Genomic DNA, 16,861 nt, shown 5'->3' with positions numbered 1-16,861 from the left:
ATAACCCCGCCACTAACACATATAAGTAATCTCTCATTTAAGAATGGTGTTTTCCCAGAAAAAATGAAAATTGCAAAAATCAGACCGATTTACAAGGGTGGAGAAAAATGGAATTTCACTAATTATCGACCTATATCAATATTACCACAATTATCGAAAATTCTGGAAAAACTCTTCATGAAAAGATGACAAATTCATAGAAGACAATAATATACTACATGAAGGACAATATGGGTTTAGAAAAGGACGTTCAACAGCAATGGCTATAATTGACACCACGGAGAATATAAGAGAAGCATTAGAGAAAAAACTATTTGTATTCGGAATTTTTCTGGACCTAAAAAAAGCCTTTGACACAATTAATCATGATATTCTAGAAGAAAAACTTCAAAATTACGGAATAAAGCACAACGCCTTAAAATGGATTAAAAGCTATATGACAAATAGGAGACAATATGTTGACTTTGAAGAACACACATCAAAATGCCAAACCATACAATGTGGTGTGCCACAGGGTTCAATTTTAGGGCCAAAACTGTTCATTTTATACATAAATGACATTTTCAAAGTCTCAAATTGCCTTAAACTAACATTGTTTGCAGACGACACAACCATCCTACGTATACTCAGGTAAAGACATTAAAACTTTAATAGAGTCAACAAATGAAGAACTATCAAATATCCAGACATGGTTAGATGTAAATAAACTAGCCCTAAACGTCAGCAAAACAAAATTCATCAATTTCGGAAAGAGAAAAATAACAGGAGATTTAAGACTGAAACTAAACATGGAAATAATAGAACAAGTAAAAGCATATAGGGCCCTAGGAGTTTGGATGGACGACAAGCTGACCTGGAAAAAACATATACAAATAGTTAAAAACAAAGTTGCCAAAAGCAGTTACATCCTATGAAAGCTTCAACAAATCCTACATACCAAATTACTTAAAACAATCTATTCTTCACTCATAGCATCGCACTTAAATTACTGCTCCGAAATATGGGGAAATAACTACAAAACGTATCTTGAACCATTATTTAAACTACAAAAAAAAGCTATAAGAATTTTACATAAAGCACCACACAACGCACACACAAACGAATTATTTGAGAAGGCAAAATACCTAAAACTGCAAGAAATAATACACTACAACACACAAATACACGCATTTAGCGCTTCATCTAAAAAACTACCACATCGAATACAAAAACGTTTCACATACAATCAAAATTCCTACGACTTCAGACATAATAATGTGTTTAGACCAGACAGGGTCAAATGTTGGGAAACATAGTACTGTGTACAGAGCCATGAACCTCTGGAATAGCCTTGACGCAGAGACACAACAATCCGTAAATCTGACAAGATTTAAGGAGAAAACACGGAGGATATTCCTACACGCATACAGGTCTCAAGTCAACTCTTCATCGAACTATACAGCGACGACATGGAACTCATCAACTGGTCATTGAGCGCCATCGACTCAATCTTCACGACAAGGCGATTACTACAGCACGAACCAGCGTGTCCAAAGGACACATACCCAAGTGGATATGTCATGGATGCACGAGGGAGAAGCCAGATGCTTTGTCTCTCCCTGCTGACAGTGGAAGATGTGGAGGACATCTATCTGCTAGGGGTCATGATCTTTGGCCTGCTAATGATGGGGGTATGTGTATGTGCATGTGCCTTTCTGATGTATCGTATGCTGAGGCGACTTTCCGAGGATATGAAGGTACTTCGAAAGAAGAAGAACTTTTCGTTTGGAGAGTTGGAGGAATGTAAACAACGACTGGAAAAGAAAGCTCGAGGATATACGGAGAAAAAGGACAGTGAGGAGGAGTAACAACAGAAGCAATGACTGCAGACGAGAACACATCACATAAAAAAGGAAAAAAAAAGAAAAAAAAAACGTTAATGAAAAGATGAAATTATGGTATGAAGAAGATAAGAATGTTTGACCAGGGAAGAAACGAGGTTTGATGTAAAATTGTCTGTGTTCAAATCAGGGGACGGATCTGGATAAGCAAAATGCTTTTTTCCGTCGCCCTTTCCGGGATGCAAAAGGACATAAAAAAAAAAAATTAAAAAAAAAAAAAACAATGATGTGATTTTGCTCTGAATGTCAAAGTGAATTTCTGTGATTGCAACCATGTCGGAAATGAACTGAATAAATAAAATAAAAAAATAAATAATAGTCATTGGCAAAATGTAAAAATGTCCTATCTCAGTTCATAATTAACCAATGTTGATTAAATTTCACTTTAACACGAAAACCCCTATTTTGAGTGTGCAGCTAGAGGCCGAGTTGTGTAAATTACTCAAGGTGTGGTCAGCAGGTGTGTTCTTGGAGGAGAGATGATTGAAAAATATTCAAGATTGCGCCCACCTCATTTAGCTAGATCAAACTTGGTCATTATTCAGGGCCTTAGTTCAGAAAGGTAAACATGCCTGGGAGGAGAGTTGGAAAGGGACCCAGTCAGGCGGTGTTCAACACTCGGTTAAAACTCATTCAGCCATCTCACAATGACAAACACGGTGGTAGGCTGTGCATCCCCGTGCCACCGTGATCTGTGGGCATCGCTCTGATTTAGCATGGCACGGTGGGATCGGTGCATGCCCGTAGCACGGTGGTGCACAGAATGTTGAATGTCAAGCAATAACCACTCCTTTACATTGTCCATACATTTGGGCCTATTGTATCATTATTACAGTGATAGGGATATACATTTCTTACAAGCCAATATGGCAAAGTATATTTGGTGTTTGGCAGAGGTTTTTGCTCAGAGTGCTTTCTAGTTCATTAATGCACTCACCTAAATACAGCAGGATGTCACTTTTGTGTAGCCAGAAAGCTCACATTGAATAAATTAGAAAACAATTGATGCTGAATTTATAGGCTTAACAGTTGGACTTATTTTTACTCCAATGGTAGAATGATAAATGAACATAGAAGCTGTCCTGGGCACTGAACGCAGGTTAAGTCAGTGTTTTTGGATTCACCCAGAGTTGATTTTCATTTTAAATATTAAACAAGAAGTAAACATTATATGGGATTAATAGACAATTATGTGGAAATCCATGTTAAATTCTCAGCTTACAAGCTTTTCTTATGCCAGGAGGATGGGGGTCCTTCGCTGCTGACAGATCTGTGGTCCCCTCTACCTTTTGGCACACAGGAATAATGAGCTGGGTGACAGCTCATCTCCCCTTACTGTCTCTAACACAGTGGCTATCTGTCAACAGCACAGATAAGTGATTGCCTGGAGTTATCTTACACTGGCCAAGAGCTAGCAGAAAAAAGAAGTTAGCACCTTTAACAGTTTAATATTTCCTGCAAAAGGAAATGCGGTCACCATCACATTAGCAACTCATTTAGGATCTGATGGAAGTCACAGCTCTACCCAATGCTGTGAACAAACAAGAACTTCAGAAACATGCATGGTCATTGAATTAGTTACCTCTCTAACGGCTCCATTCTCCCATGCATATAAGCTGGAAAACCATCGCAGTGGCTCTGTTAATTTTTTCTTCTGCCCCTTCACTGAAGTCTGTCACCTTGTGCCTTCATCCAAGTTACGCACTCTGGGTAGAGCAGACCTGAGATGTAGGCGTTCCCAGTCAAATCTGGCCTTACGCACATTCTCCTGGGTGGCTTAAGTTCATTTCCCACTATGCGTTTCTGAACCTGGAGTAAGTACAAGGTATTGCACTAGAAGTTTGGACTCAGTTACATTTCATGGGACAAAATATGTTATATTTAATAATATTTTATCCATTCTGTCCACTCCTTTTCCCAGGAGGACGGTGGCTGCAGTGTTGCGGAAGTGAAGGTGTTTGCAGCAGCTCGTCAAATGACTGTCCAACGTAAAACCAGTTTTATCACACTACAAGTACGAGTAAATATTAAGTGACGATAAACGGCCTTTTCCGTGCCGCCTTTGTCGCACCGCCTTCGATGCGCTGCCTCAAGTTCATACAAAGACATAATATAACAGTTAATTTTATACTATCAATGCATTATCATTGATTTCTTTAGACAGAAATGTACTATTGAGATATAAACTTAAACATATTTATGATTTTTGTTGCTTTAACACATCCAAGAACAATGCTGGAGTTGGGATGTTCAAGAAGATGACATTTGCCTTTAGACTATCATCCAATCATTATTTTTTCAATTGCGTTACAAAACGGCTCAAACCTAATACACTGAAGCCCTTTACAAACGCGTACATTCAATCAATCTCAGTACGAGGTAAACTCAGTCCGTGACACCGGTGTTTATGCGCAAATCCTCAATCATAACACTCGATTATAGAAGTCACTGCGTTTCCACTGGCCTACCTCAAACCTTTAGCGCCTCACGCTTGGTCATGCTTTAGAGCTCATGGGTACGTATTGATCACAGATGATGATGTTGACTGATATGCTGATCATTTGTAAATATAGAAATGTAAGAATTTAATAAAATCAGGCTTTCAACACAAACAAATGTTAATCTGTCGTTAGTATGTGGGGGTAAAAGAGAGATTTTAACTGTGGCTCAGACAGAAAAAAAATGGCCAATCGGCACAGTGCAATAATCTCTTAATAACCTGTTAAATTGTTCTTCAACAAAGGCCTTTCAAATTAAGAGTATGTTTTATCACTTTCATGGATTTCAATGATATTTACAAGTGTTGGGAAAACTCTTCATATCAATTTCAAACTGCATCTGATAGATAGATAGATAGATAGATAGATAGATAGATAGATAGATAGATAGATAGATAGATAGATAGATAGATAGATAGATAGATAGATAGATGAATCAGAGACAGGTGATCAGCTGTAGATTGGTGATGATATAGGTGGAATTGACATGTGATGTGTCTGTACCATTGTAAGAATTACTGGAAATTAGGGAAAAACTGGTGATATAAATGTACTAATACACAAAATATCACTTTATGCAATGAATAAACACATCAAGTTCAGTATAACTGTAGTGAATATGTACAGTATGTATGTTGTGATGGTAGCTCTCCATTGTAACCTTCCATTCATTTTATTTATGCACATATTATTATAACAGTTTTTGTGATATAATGAGGTGTCAGATTGCGGTTTCATTAATATGAAAGAGAAGGTGACGATTTTTTACCCAAACAATTGTGACTGTCTATATACAGTGTGTTACATGCAACTATGTAAAATTTCATATTTTCTGGTGGCCATATTGGATTTTCAAGATGGCTGCCACTTTGCGGGGTGGGGAAAATTGAACCCTAGCCAAATAAAAAAAACAATAAAATCAATTTTGGCAACAGAAATGGCCAAAATGACATACTGCACCAGACTAATATCGTTAGAATAGAAATCTCAATATATCTTGAATCTCGATATATTGCCCAGGCCTACTTGGAGGATTTCATCTTTGATATCCTTGTGAAACAGTTCTGGAGGTCCAAAGTCCTGCATTATTTGAATGTTAGTAATCTTAAAAAGAAAAAAAAAAGCAGTTATCCAGTGTCCATTGCAGGAAACTTTCCAATGCAACCTCTGCAAATGTTTAAACATCACAACTATGTAAATTACTGACTAAAATAATTCCTTTAATTTTTGACAAGACAAGGAAGTAAACATCTATTGAAAGCTTGCCTAAACTTTTCCACTACTCACACCTCCCTTAACCTTAGATTCTCCTTTAAAAATGGTTGAGGACCCCTGCTCTAGGAGTCAATGCAGATATAAGTTTGTGTAAGAGTTATCATAATTCACTTTTACTATGTAAAACTAACTAATACACAAATTTCCCAATGAATCTAAACATAAAACCATGTATTGTTCTGATTATAGTTGCTGATGAGATTGATGTATATAGAGGGTGAGTGGGAGCTGAGTGACTTGAGAATTGGGCAGATAGTTAGATTATTGGTGGAGGAAAGCCTGTATCTCAGCCCTTAAAATATTTTTAATTTTCCTTTTCTTTTTCTTTTTTATCTTTGACTTACATGTTCTTGCAGAGAATGTTCAGCTTCTATAAAATCAACAGCCTATCAGAATTTTTAAAAATCCCAAGAGTCACCACAAGATTTTTACATATCTGGATTGTAGTCCATTAGCTCAGTAGTCAATATAACATTATGTCGACTTATAATAAAAAACCATCAACAATGAATAACTACTCTAAATATTAGGCACTTTCTGGTGAAACATGAAATGGACTTCATATACCGCCCTTTTGTGGTTTCAATGCTGAGTGTCTAAATGAACTGTCTTCGCTGAATCAGTACCTCAGAAGAATGAATCAGTGTTCATTGATTGTGTGTGCAGCATACGTAAGTTCACGCAGCTGTTGCCCTAATGGTCACATTTACAATCAATCTGGAGGGCAGTGGTGCAAGCTTGGCTGAGCACAGGGTTTGGTTTACAGCGCAGGCATGCTGCCACACTTTGCACTACCTTCAGTCTGACTATCTGCTTTCATCTGCCATGTTTAAACCCTTCCTTGCACACATGTTCTTGCACAGTTTTAGGATTAGCAGCCGAACTGTGACGTCAGCAGAGGAACTCTCAGCTGACAAATATGGAAGCATATCTGTACCATAATTACATTTAAAATGGATTAACAGAAATGCTTTTTCATTTTCAGTATATAGCTGCATTATTTAACTCATAAATAAAATTAATAATAAATAATCCAAACTGCATTTTCGTTTTCTTTTTCAAGGTTGCTCATTTTGTAACTTGATTAAAATGAGAAAGGAAATTACATTTAAGTTTTAAGAAGATGGCCCAGCAAATAGGTACCAAAATTCCATTTGAAATAGAAAATGGGGAGAAAAATGTATTAGCAGAAAAGCTAATGCATTGAAGGTTGTAGTTGCATTATTTGACTCATAAATCTAATTGGTAATAAATAATCAAAATTGCATTTTTATTTTCTTTTTCAAGGTTGCTCATTTTGTAACTTGATTAAAATGAGAAAGGAAATTACATTTAAGTTTTAAGAAGATGGCCCAGCAAATTCTTCTTCAAGACTGCTCATTTTGTGACACAACTAAAGAAAGCAAAGAGGTCATTTCATTTTTGTTTTAATGCCCCACCCTCTGCACCAAGCGTAACGTAATTCAAATTGACTTCTCAATTTGAGAGACAGCGCAGGAGAGTGACGTCAGTGGCCGCTCTCAAGTTTCTCTCTTTCTGCGGAAAAACTATGCACATTTCCTTTGGCTGAAGTTTGTCCAAGTGAGCAACACAGTCATAGTTTTAGGCGAGCAGCCTGCGTGCGGCCAGAGGTCAGGCGGACAGAGAGGGCCCTGCAGACGAGAGGCTGACAGCCAGCAGACAGCAGCTACTGAGGTTTCCATTACCTGAGACTCTCTGCCCAGCCACTGGCAGCACTGTCACCTTAGAAGGACCAGTATTCTAAACCACTACAAACCCAGACTGGGAACCCAGTTATGCAATATTCAGCATATTGTCAAAAACAACAAATGTGAAACATTCCAACAATTGCCCTTGATGAAGTCCACCCGGCACATTTTTAATCATCATGTGCATCAATAAAAAGTATATATTTCATTTATATACAAATATTCACAATTTACTAGAGATTACCGCAAATATACAATTCTATTTAACCATCTTGGCTGTGATGTCAGTAAAAGGAAGCCATTATTAATCAGTAGCATTCCGCCGCCTTGTTGACAGTTTGTCCGTCTTGTACAGCTCCGTCACCCAATTTGCGGTGCAGATCCCGTCGCAGCGGTGAGGCCAAGAAAGCCCGTCCGACACGGCAGTCCCCCCCACTTGCTCACCAGCTCCCCTTGGAACGCCCCCAGCCCACATGAGCAACAGCATTCCCTGCTCTTACGCAGCGCATATAGAGCCCTGTGCCTGGTGCCCATTCATAAAAGCATTGGAGCCTTTAGGCTTCTTCTCTGTTTGAAACATGCTCTTGTGTTTTCTGTTCACAAAACTGGTGATGACAGCCGCTGGGTCAAACAGGTCTCCTATTCTCAGCAGCCCCTGGCGTCCTGCTCTGACATAGGAAAGGGGTTTTTTATGGGGCCCATTGATGATAATGTCATTAATCCTGCTGTTCTATTCCAGCTCCTCCATTTAGCTCTCCAGGTATGCTATCCTCTTCTCCTTTTTTGCATTCTAAAAATCTTTCCCTGAAACCTGACGAGACCTGATGGATGGGGGCGCAGCGTGTTAAATCAGTGGTCATGTGATGTGTTTCCATTAGTGCGAGAATGATACACAAATGGATGGTGAGGAGGTAAATCGAACGCTGGTCTTTGGAAAATGAATAATTTATGTCTTGTTCTTGAGCTCTGTGCATGCACAGATTTGTAAAGTGTTTAGCTGTAACAGGGTCAAGCTTAAAAAGATCAGCTTTATTAGGGTTGGGCCATATTCTGTCGGGCTTGGGCCGTGTCGGGGCAAACTTTTAAAGCCTGATTTCAGTTCTATTCTGAACCCGCCGCTCTTTTACCTCCTCCACCAGCTGGACAGGATTCATAAGCTGGTTTGTTTACTGCTGTAAGCAATCAACTGCTTTCCCCTTTACTTTAGCAGCTGATTTGTTTGTTGCTAGATTAATATATAGGACATAAATCTTGTGACTTCCTCTCATTTTCCACAGTATGGATAGGGATCATATCCTTTCCCAGATAAAATGTTACTGCTTTGGTTGCATTAGGCCTGGGCAATATTCATCTCAATATTCCTCATGTTGGCTTTAACAATGCCTCAGCGTTAGCATTAGCATCAAGTGAAAACCTTCAAATAAAGGAAAAAGAAAAAAGACTACTTAACAAGTGCTAAACTCAGACATCAAGAAATAAATAAAATAAATACAACTTTGTATTGTTTAGAGGAAATCACCATATTAAGTGTTTGTTTTCATTCAAACCTTTGTCTTCAATATGATTCTAATATCAAAGGAACCATTTTACATTATCATCAATTAATATATTTTTTTAATTCAATCTGAATGAAATTATTTTGAACTTATTCAATCTGTATGAAAGTATTTTAACTAAAATAAATAACATGAATTAATAATTATTACGAATCAATATTTTAACTTTTTAATATTTATAACTTTACTTTTTTATCAGCCATTCATTTCAACAATCACTTAAAATGTTTTCGTTTCCACACATTTTAAACTAATTTTAGATCCTTTTAAAATTGTATTTAAACTATAGAATGTAACATTACTTCTTTAACTGTTAATTAATCCACCTGTAATGCCCAAGCTCTCAAACTAGCATACTGTTCATGCACATTTAGTTTCAACCAAGCAGCTATCAGTCACTTAAACGATCTAATCTATCACCGTGCCCGCATTTGCTGAGTTTAAATGATCAGGATTTTAAATCGACATTTCCGCAAAGCACAAATCGCAACAAACTTCTTTGTTTTTAAAGACACATCAGCTTGCTCATGCTTGAGCTGGCACTTTCATATCGTCCATTTAAAACTAAGTTCTATGAACAGCGCTCTTGCCAGCTGCTGGTTTTTGAACTTTTCAAATCAAAACCCCCTACCTGGCCACATGAGTTGTGTGTAAACAGAGCTCTGTAGCTGCTGTGGATCTGTTTCAAATAGTGAGTTTGTGGTGTTACAGAAGAGAAATTAATGCCCTTTTTCCTCCAGCATCTTTAAAACACTCAAAACTCAGTTATCCAGAGGACAACCAGACATCTGCACAATACCTCCGACAAGCAGCTGCTGAAACAGAAAGTTAGAACACTAACGTGCTTTCACGTCTGAGGGGAAGGGGGGTTTGAGCGTCCCGGCTCTGATTGAGCTCTGGTAAGTTCATAGGTGTGTCCGTAGTGCTGATATGAAGCAGACTATCAAATGGGCGATTCGGCTGAGGAAACATTTTTGGATTCCGCTGTGCATATGGCACAGACGCACTGCGAGGGACATAATGTGCACTAGAGCCGGTTCTACAATCTATGTCCTTTGGCAGATCATTGTCACATTCTAATACTTCACAATCTAAGATTGTCATATTGCATGCCCTTAAACCTGGGCTCCGCCGACTTGGTGCCCTTGGTGGCCATTACACACAAATCCATCTGAAAAAGATGCACAGGCATATCTGGGGCTTAAGGATAGCTTACATTGTGATATAGCTTGGGATGGTTTGATTCTAACAAAAAGCTGTTTCCCAGACACAAGCACACTCCCTCTGTTCACTTATATGTTCACAGTCTGACCAGTGAAATGTACTATTCTCTCTCTATATATATACAGTGCCTTTCGAAAGTATTCGGCCCCCTTGAACTTTTCGACCTTTTGCCACATTTCAGCCTTCAAACATAAAGATATAAAACTGTAATTTTTTGTGAAGAATCAACAACAAGTGGGACACAATCATGAAGTGAAACGAAATTTATTGGATATTTCAAACATTTTTAACAAATAAAAAACTGAAAAATTGGGCGTGCAAAATTATTCAGCCCCCTTAAGTTAATACTTTGTAGCGCCACCTTTTGCTGCGATAACTGCTCTAAGTCGCTTGGGGTACAGTATGTCTCTATCAGTTTTGCACATTGAGACACTGGAATATTTGCCCATTCCTCCTTGCAAAACAGCTCGAGCTCAGTGACGTTGGATGGACAGCGTTTGTGAACAGCAGTTTTCAGTTGTTTCCACAGATTCTCGATTGGATTCAGGTCTGGACTTTGACTTGGCCATTCTAACACCTGGATATGTTTATTTGTGAACCACTCCATTGTAGATTTTGCTTTATGTTTTGGATCATTGTCTTGTTGGAAGACAAATCTCCGTCCCAGTCTCAGGTCTTTTGCAGACTCCATCAGGTTTTCTTCCAGAATGGTCCTGTATTTGGCTCCATCCATCTTTCCATCAATTTTAACCATCTTCCCTGTCCCTGCTGAATAAAAGCAGGCCCAAACCATGATGCTGCCACCACCATGTTTGACAGTGGGGATGGTGTGTTCAGGGTGATGAGCTGTGTTGCGTTTACGCCAAACATAACGTTTTGCATTGTTGCCAAAAAGTTTGATTTTGGTTTCGTCTGACCAGAGCACCTTCTTCCACATGTTTGGTGTGTCTCCCAGGTGGCTTGTGGCAAACTTTAAACAACACTTTTTATGGATATCTTTAAGAAATGGCTTTCTTCTTGCCACTCTTCCATAAAGGCCAGAGTTGTGCAGGATACAACTGATTGTTGTCCTGTGGACAGAGTCTCCCACCTCAGCTGTACATTTCTGCAGTTCATCCAGAGTGATCATGGGCCTCTTGGCAGCATCTCTGATCAGTTTTCTCCTTGTATGAGCTGAAAGTTTAGAGGGATGGCCGGGTCTTTGTAGATTTGCAGTGGTCTGATACTCCTTCCATTTCAATATTATCGCTTGCACAGTGCTCCTTGAGATGTTTAAAGCTTGGGAAATCTTTTTGTATCCAAATCCGGCTTTAAACTTCTCCACAACAGTATCTCGAACCTGCCTGACTAATGACTAATCATCATTAGTCATTTAGGTCAACATTGGATCATTCAGAGATCCTCACTGAACTTTTGGAGAGAGTTTGCTGCACTGAAAGTAAAGGGGCTGAATAATTTTGCACGCCCAATTTTTCAGTTTTTTATTTATTCAAAATGTTTGAAATATCCAATAAATTTCGTTTAACTTCATGATTGTGTCCCACTTGTTGATTCTTCACAAAAAATTACAGTTTTATATCTTTATGTTTGAAGGCTGAAATGTGGCAAAAGGTCGAAAAGTTCAAGGGGGTCGAATACTTTCGCAAGGCACTGTATGTCACTACATTGTCACAGCAGATTTCACTCCTCTACACAATAGCAAAGTCACTGTATACCAACAACACCAAAATGGCTTTGGCTTTTTATATTTTACTTTCAACAAAATAAAAGTAACATAACATTTTTCTAGTGAGACTGGTGGCCACAACTTGTCTATGTCAAGCCCTGTGATAGACAGGTGTCCTTTCCAGGGGGGTTTGCACTGCCTTACACCCTATGTCTGCTGGGATAGGCTCCAGCATCCAAATCTATCCTGCGGCCCTGTACACAGGATAGGTATAGATGAGACGAGACCACCACATCCCTCTCTTGCTCTATAGGTCAATAAATTCAAATTGTGTTTGTAACAAAATGATTTAACAGGAAAAAGATGTGCCAATATTTGTATTAACAACTGAGTTTTCAATAATCTATAGAACTTGTTTAAATCTTAAATATCTTAAATTTTAATTTAAATCTGTAGAGCTTGTTTAAAAATGTCCAAAGCTAAAAATCGCAATACAATTATTGCATTTAGCAGTAAGACACTGCTAAATGCAGTGTTTTTCCCCATGGTATAAGATGGTTATTTAGGGGGATAAAATTATTTATGTTTTTATTTGTAAAAAAAAAAAAGAAAACAAATTAACCTAAGAAATTCATGATAAATTACATACATCTTTAATGAAATGTACATATATTCTTGCAAAGGGTAATAATATAGTAACTAAGTTAACAAATTCTGATCTTTACAAAAAACCCAGTGCCTGGTACCTAAAAGGTTAAGAAACATGTTTACTAGTTATTGAATGATTGATAATCTAATATATTGAAGCAGCCCTAGGGGTGTATCTACAGTTGTTGCCCAGTCTCACTAAACAGCAGATCGTAATAAGCCTTTGGGCGGACAAAGGAAATGAGCAAGTGAGTACTAACTCAGTATGGCACTGCCAATCTGTTAAATTAAGGTTGTTTTTCTGACAAGGAAATGTCAGCGCTGAAGTTCAGCCCTTATCAGAAAATGTCAGGAAGTTGAAAGCATTCCCACTTTCTGAATTAGATCAATCACACTGGCTTTGTATCCAGCAAGAACAAACAAACATTGACACCTTTCAACTTAGTTTGCATGGCGCTGGTAAATTAGGTGTGATGTTATTTTTATTTATTTATTTATTGCCTTGTCTGTACATGCTGTCGAAGGTCAGTACTACATGAAGTGCAATCTTTTTACAACAGCAATAGATGTTTTGTTATTGCAATTAAATAAATGAATTTATTTTACTGCATAATTGTGACCATCACAAGCACTCACTAAGGAAGTGTATGAAAAACTTTATTAAAAGGAGAATATACAAAGAAAGGGGAGTTTTACACCTAGGTGAGGGGGAAGGGAATGGGGAAGAGGGAGTGAGGGTGGGAAAATGGAAGGGGTGGGGAAGAGTCAAGTGTTTTAAGGTGAGTGCAATGTGATTTTATAGTTGTGCATATTGTGCTAATTGTGCTGTGTAATCAGTTAAGCCAGTCTGGTGACAAGTATGGATAAATTGAAGCGGGTGACGCAGCACCCAGCTAAAGTATAATGATGGTGGCCATGAAAAGAGAGGAGTGTGGTTATACCTAAAACTGGTATTTGGGATCAACGAGCAGGAGTCGCTTCTGCCAACCCAGGCTCGAAAGTGCAGCCAGGCCAGCAGCAACAATGGGAGCTAAGGAGCCTAACCCCCCCCCCCCACACACACACGACTGGGCAGCCTCCCAGATGCCATAGAGACCCAAGGCCGAGAGGCAACTAACGCCCCCAAATACACACCCAAGAAAGCCCCAAGGAGCCGAGGACCAAGCGCATCCCACCACCGCTACAACCCCCCACCCTGAGGCACTCCGCCAGCAAACCGGGAACATCTGAGGGCGAGCCTCAGGGCCCTTCTTTAGTCCGTGAACCGGCCACCATCCAACAGGGTCGCACAGCCCCCGCTGCCCACCAGACAACATGAGCCACGGGGCAACGCCCCCACTGACGTGCCACCGACCGACAGCCACCACCGCGAGAGGGAGGCAGCCCTCAGCCAAGGGTGCCCGGAACCACCTATCGGACTGCAGACAGCAAGACAGACCCACCAGGCAATTTAAAATGCAAAACATTACATCAGTCGACCATCGATAAAAAAAAATAACCAATGATAAAAAAAATATTGAGTGTCATGATCAGATTTATATGAATACAACAGCTTATTATTGTAAAGTTACATCAGTTTAACTGTTATTTATTGCAATGTATTTTATAATCATGTTTTTTTTTTTTGTTTAAAGAAATTACCCTTCACCATGAAGAAGAATAACCTGTTAATCCTTATGGAGTTGGAACCTCTCCTGCCTCGTATATTGAGAAGTTGTACATTTTTCCACAAGAAAAAGATCCATTCAGCACTCGTCAAATAACATTAGCTTTGAACATTAGCTTTGAAATTTAATTTTCAATCAAGGCGGAAGTAGCAAAACTCACAGCAGAACTAGCAAAAAGTCATTTTCCGGTAGTGCGCATGCTCATAATCGATCTCAGTATAAGGTAAATTCAGTCCGTGACACAGACGCCAGCAATGAGTTGTGATTATAAATCAAGGATTTAGGACAGAAATATTAGCTGAAAACCAAAACCCAAAGTCCTGAGACTAGTTATAAACTGATTCCTGAAGTTTTTACTCTTATGCTTCAGGCATTATCTATATAGTTTACTAATTAGCTACATGCACATTGTTTTAGTACAATGAAAATGAACAAGTACAATAATTTTCTATATTTATTTTAGATAACATTTAGAAGTGAAGGATATATAAAGTTTTCTGAAAATATATTCTACACCAACTTGTTGATTTTTGGGTTTTTCCTGTGTTGCCTTCTGTGGTCATTTTTTACTGCACTTTATCTGATGTGAGATGTCATGACAGTAATTGTCCCCACTGCGGGATCAATAAAGCTATCTATCTATCTATCTATCTATCTATCTATCTATCTATCTATCTATCATCTATCTATCTATCTATCTATCTATCATCTATCTATCTATCTATCTATCTATCTATCTATCTATCTATCTATCTATCTATCTATCTATCTATCTAATAATCATATGGAGATCCATAGACAATCAAAATATTAAAAACACATTTTAATATTAGTATGTCTTAAGAATATTTCTGGTGTAACTTCCTGAAGCCTATTTTCCCAACACTGATAATAGATATAAAAAAATAAAAAAAAACTTTATTTATTATTATTATTCTGTTTTCAATATGTCAATGCAAAAGCTGGGTGTGCATTCATGTTTATGTTATACAGTTGTAATACAGACAATTAAGTAATAAATGACGAAAATTAAAATACTACCCTGTTCAGCGTAAAGCATAATTGCAAATGTGGCTTCATTTTAAGTCAAAAACTGAATTTACATCACAATTAGCCGATATTTAATCCTTGTCAGATCTATAAATTAAGTGCAACACATTTCTACACAGGTAAAGACAGCAAGCAGTAAAAACATGTATTCGGGGGAAAAACCTGAGTAAACCAAGGATGACACCCCCCAAAACACCACTGCAATAGCAATACATTAGATTAAAATATTTTAGGGAATATGAACACGTTTGTAGTACAATTATCTTAATTACATCTCCCATATTTCAACTAGTAGCGTATTTTCGTCGCTTTCATCCATTTCTCGTCACAATATTGTAACTACATTATTGTGAAGACCTGTTAAGTGTAGGAGTCTCGTTTTGAAACCTATAAGAACTTTAGTTTAGTCCCTTTAGTTTAGCATGAACGGACAGACGGTCGGTAATGTCACTCTTACCGGTTGCTTCACGCCACGACTCCTCCGAAGGCGGACATTTCTCCCACACAGTGTGAAGACGCCGGCAGGTGTTGTGCCAATCTAAGTATCCCCGACAATAACTGCATCTCTGCCCGCCCGCGGGAGCGCGCATGCATTCGGGGAAGGAGGAGCTACGTTGCAGGACTTCAGTTTCTTTTGTAAAACCGCTTCATGTGGGTCATGTAATTGATCTGGGGTTTGTCCCATCTACACTAGTTACGTTACAGTGAATAAGTAACAGGCCTGATTATATCAAAGTCCTAAATGTTTTATATAAAATAAATATTAAATTTGTGCACAGCTTCTATTCTATTGATAAATATATAAAAATTGATCAATTTATAGTCACATCATGCATATCCTATGACTTGGTTTTCTTGATAGACTTGCCAATAGTTTTTTTTTTTTTTTCTTTTTTCTTTCTGCAGATGCAGGAAATTTGACGATGTCATAGATGACTTCACTGGCTTGCGTTGGTTAATGCTAGTTTATAAAGCACCACCAGAAAAACATACTATTTGTGCTAAATCATTTCTTTGTGCAATGCCTCTGTGAACTGCATTTTTTTTTCCAATTGATGTGTGTTCATTACTGATATTTTAGTATTGTAATGTTAAATCTGGACGTTTTGGATCTTTTCACAAAAAGTGAATGTTAATAGCAAAACATTTTAGTCATAAGTATTTAAATTAAAAAGAATACTTGATGAGCCAAACCATCAATAGAGGGCACTTTAAATGTATCTTTCTTTTTTTGTAGCAAAGTTACAGCGTGTGCACTGAAGTCTTCAATCTGCAGCTATTTAAGTTCAATTAAATATTTTTTTTAAATTTTTTTTTTATTTGGGCTAAGCTTTTTATATTTATCTTGCTGCTTTTTGTGCAATGACTTTCTCTAATATTATTAACAATTTGCATTTTGAACCTGTGAATATGATGTATATTTAAATGGACTTGGATTTACTTGTTTGTGTTCTTTCATGTGTATGTGAAACCTTTTTATCAAAATAAAAAAGAAAAAAAAATGTTTAAAAAAAAAAGTAAGTTTGCTCATGTTTTCTCCTTGTGTGAAGCATCTTTGTGGGTATGGTGAAGACCACTATGCAAGTGTTAGAATGTAAGTTCAAATGAAAAAAACTAAGGAATATATACATAAACCAAATGGATACCATGAAAATAAAGTGTATATCTGTCACTAGTGATGTTAATGA

General features: G+C 37.8%; 1 protein-coding gene across 3 annotated transcripts in view; it reads right to left on the bottom strand.

Moving 5' to 3' along the window:
• The window catches only part of slc8a2a (solute carrier family 8 member 2a), an 85,842-nt gene extending 70,121 nt beyond the window's left edge, over nt 1-15,721 (bottom strand). For 2 of the 3 annotated variants that reach the window (XM_028465881.1, XM_028465883.1), the window contains exon 1: nt 15,631-15,721. The gene's annotated coding sequence lies outside the window, so the exon portion shown is untranslated. Of the gene's footprint in view, nt 1-3,462; nt 3,553-15,630 lie in introns of those variants that run through there. The other variant, XM_028465882.1, reaches the window with a different exon arrangement.
• Nucleotides 15,722-16,861: the final 1,140 nt, after the last annotated feature.

The sequence above is a fragment of the Gouania willdenowi genome, chromosome 14 (assembly GCF_900634775.1).
Source record: "Gouania willdenowi chromosome 14, fGouWil2.1, whole genome shotgun sequence".
Classification (NCBI taxonomy): Eukaryota; Metazoa; Chordata; class Actinopteri; order Blenniiformes; family Gobiesocidae; genus Gouania; species Gouania willdenowi.
Note: the sequence above shows the minus strand (reverse complement) of the source record. Positions and strands in the feature narration are given on the sequence as shown.